The following is a 3893-nucleotide window of genomic DNA, read 5'->3' on the forward strand; positions in this document are numbered from 1 at the left end:
ATCCCCCTGCAGACCCCCCACAGCCCCCTCCCCACCCCCCACAGTCCCCCCGCGTTCCCCGTCCATCCCCCACAGCCCCCTCCCCATCCCCCTGCCGACCCCCCACAGCCCTCCCTGCGTTCCCCGTCCATCCCCCACAGCCCCCTCCCCATCCCCCTCCAACCCCCTGCCGACCCCCCACAGCCCCCTCCCCACCCCCCACAGCCCTCCCTGCGTTCCCCGTCCATCCCCCACAGCCCCCTCCCCATCCACCTCCAGACCCCCCACAGCCCCCTCCCCATCCCCCTGCCGACCCCCCACAGCCCTCCCTGCGTTCCCCGTCCATCCCCCACAGCCCCCTCCCCATCCCCCTCCATCCCCCGGCCGACCCCACAGCCCCCTCCCCATCCACCTGCCGACCCCCCACAGCCCTCCCTGCGTTCCCCGTCCATCCCCCACAGCCCCCTCCCCATCCATCCCCCTGCCGACCCCCCACAGCCCCCTCCCCATCCACCTACATCCCCCTGCCGACCCCCCACAGCCCTCCCTGCATTCCCCGTCCATCCCCCACAGCCCCCTCCCCATCCATCCCCCTGCCGACCCCCCACAGCCCCCTCCCCATCCCCCTCCATCCCCCGGCCGACCCCCCACAGCCCCCTCCCCATCCCCCTGCCGACCCCCCACAGCCCTCCCTGCGTTCCCCGTCCATCCCCCACAGCCCCCTCCCCATCCCCCTCCATCCCCCGGCCAACCCCCACAGCCCCCTCCCCATCCCCCTGCCGACCCCGCACAGCCCTCTCTGCATTCCCCGTCCATCCCCCACAGCCCCCTCCCCATCCCCCTGCCGACCCCCCACAGCCCTCCCTGCGTTCCCCATCCATCCCCCACAGCCCCCTCCCCATCCATCCCCCTGCCGACCCCCCACAGCCCCCTCCCCATCCCCCTCCATCCCCCGGCCGACCCCCCACAGCCCCCTCCCCATCCACCTGCCGACCCCCCACAGCCCTCCCTGCGTTCCCCGTCCATCCCCCACAGCCCCCTCCCCATCCCCCTCCATCCCCCGGCCAACCCCCCACAGCCCGCTCCCCATCCCCCTGCCGACCCCCCACAGCCCTCCCTGCGTTCCCCGTCCATCCCCCACAGCCCCCTCCCCATCCCCCTCCATCCCCCGGCCGACCCCCCACAGCCCCCTCCCCATCCCCCTGCCGACCCCCCCACAGCCCTCCCTGCGTTCCCCATCCATCCCCCACAGCCCCCTCCCCATCCATCCCCCTGCCGACCCCCCACAGCCCCCTCCCCATCCCCCTGCAGACCCCCCACAGCCCCCTCCCCACCCCCCACAGTCCCCCCCGCGTTCCCCGTCCATCCCCCACAGCCCCCTCCCCATCCACCTGCCGACCCCCCACAGCCCTCCCTGCGTTCCCCATCCATCCCCCACAGCCCCCTCCCCATCCATCCCCCGGCCGACCCCCCACAGCCCCCTCCCCATCCACCTGCCGACCCCCCACAGCCCTCCCTGCGTTCCCCGTCCATCCCCCACAGCCCCCTCCCCATCCCCCTCCATCCCCCGGCCAACCCCCCACAGCCCTCCCTGCGTTCCCCGTCCAACCCCCACAGCCCCCTCCCCATCCCCCTCCATCCCCCGGCCGACCCCCCACAGCCCTCCCTGCGTTTCCCGTCCATCCCCCACAGCCCCCTCCCCATCCACCTCCAGACCCCCCACAGCCCCCTCCCCATCCACCTGCCGACCCCCCACAGCCCTCCCTGCGTTCCCCGTCCATCCCCCACAGCCCCCTCCCCATCCCCCTCCATCCCCCGGCCAACCCCCCACAGCCCGCTCCCCATCCCCCTGCCGACCCCCCACAGCCCTCCCTGCGTTCCCCGTCCATCCCCCACAGCCCCCTCCCCATCCCCCTCCATCCCCCGGCCGACCCCCCACAGCCCCCTCCCCATCCCCCTGCCGACCCCCCACAGCCCTCCCTGCGTTCCCCATCCATCCCCCACAGCCCCCTCCCCATCCCCCTGCAGACCCCCCACAGCCCCCTCCCCACCCCCCACAGTCCCCCCGCGTTCCCCGTCCATCCCCCACAGCCCCCTCCCCATCCACCTGCCGACCCCCCACAGCCCTCCCTGCGTTCCCCATCCATCCCCCACAGCCCCCTCCCCATCCATCCCCCGGCCGACCCCCCACAGCCCCCTCCCCATCCACCTGCCGACCCCCCACAGCCCTCCCTGCGTTCCCCGTCCATCCCCCACAGCCCCCTCCCCATCCCCCTCCATCCCCCGGCCAACCCCCCACAGCCCTCCCTGCGTTCCCCGTCCAACCCCCACAGCCCCCTCCCCATCCCCCTCCATCCCCCGGCCGACCCCCCACAGCCCCCTCCCCATCCACCTGCCGACCCCCCACAGCCCTCCCTGCGTTCCCCATCCATCCCCCACAGCCCCCTCCCCATCCATCCCCCTGCCGACCCCCCACAGCCCCCTCCCCATCCACCTACATCCCCCTGCCGACCCCCCACAGCCCTCCCTGTTTTCCCCGTCCATCCCCCACAGCCCCCTCCCCATCCACCTCCAGACCCCCCACAGCCCCCTCCCCATCCCCCTGCCGACCCCCCACAGCCCTCCCTGCGTTCCCCGTCCATCCCCCACAGCCCCCTCCCCATCCCCCTCCATCCCCCGGCCGACCCCCACAGCCCCCTCCCCATCCCCCTGCCGACCCCCCACAGCCCTCCCTGCATTCCCCGTCCATCCCCCACAGCCCCCTCCCCATCCATCCCCCTGCCGACCCCCCACAGCCCCCTCCCCATCCACCTACATCCCCCTGCCGACCCCCCACAGCCCTCCCTGCGTTCCCCATCCATCCCCCACAGCCCCCCCCCCATCCCCCTCCATCCCCGGCCAACCACCCACAGCCCCCTCCCCATCCCCCTGCCGACCCCCCACAGCCCTCCCTGCGTTCCCCGTCCATCCCCCACAGCCCCCTCCCCATCCCCCTCCATCCCCCGGCCGACCCCCACAGCCCCCTCCCCATCCACCTGCCGACCCCCCACAGCCCTCCCTGCATTCCCCATCCATCCCCCACAGCCCCCTCCCCATCCATCCCCCTGCCGACCCCCCACAGCCCCCTCCCCATCCACCTACATCCCCCTGCCGACCCCCCACAGCCCTCCCTGCGTTCCCCATCCATCCCCCACAGCCCCCTCCCCATCCCCCTCCATCCCCCGGCCAACCACCCACAGCCCCCTCCCCATCCCCCTGCCGACCCCCCACAGCCCTCCCTGCGTTCCCCGTCCATCCCCCACAGCCCCCTCCCCATCCATCCCCCTGCCGACCCCCCACAGCCCCCTCCCCATCCACCTGCCGACCCCCCACAGCCCTCCCTGCGTTCCCCGTCCATCCCCCACAGCCCCCTCCCCATCCCCCTCCATCCCCCGGCCGACCCCCCACAGCCCCCTCCCCATCCCCCTGCCGACCCCCCACAGCCCCCTCCCCATCCCCCTCCAACCCCCTGCCGACCCCCCACAGCCCCCTCCCCACCCCCCACAGCCCCCCCGCGTTCCCTGCCCCCCCCGCGGGGCCTCTCCCGGGCCGGCTGAGGCGGCTCCAGGCGGGGGGGGCGGGGTCTGTCCCTCGAAGCGCCAGCAGCGAGAGAACCCTGGCGTCCGGCGCCCCGCGCGCTCATTGGCTGGGCCGGAGCCGCCAGTGATTCCCGGCCGCAGATTCGCCTCGCCTGGCCCGGCGCGAAGCGGCTGCTGGGGGCCGCTGTAGAGCGCCGCCCGCCCCGCCCCGGCCCGCCAGCCAGGCCCGGCCCCGCCCCGCCCCGCCCCGCCCCGCCCCGCTCTGCCCGGCGCGGCCCCGCCCCGCCCGGCCGTGGCGAAAGTGCGGTTGCTAAGGGCCGCGAGGCGCTTTACCCA

The sequence above is a fragment of the Dermochelys coriacea genome, chromosome 7, assembly GCF_009764565.3.
Source record: "Dermochelys coriacea isolate rDerCor1 chromosome 7, rDerCor1.pri.v4, whole genome shotgun sequence".
Taxonomy (NCBI): Eukaryota; Metazoa; Chordata; order Testudines; family Dermochelyidae; genus Dermochelys; species Dermochelys coriacea.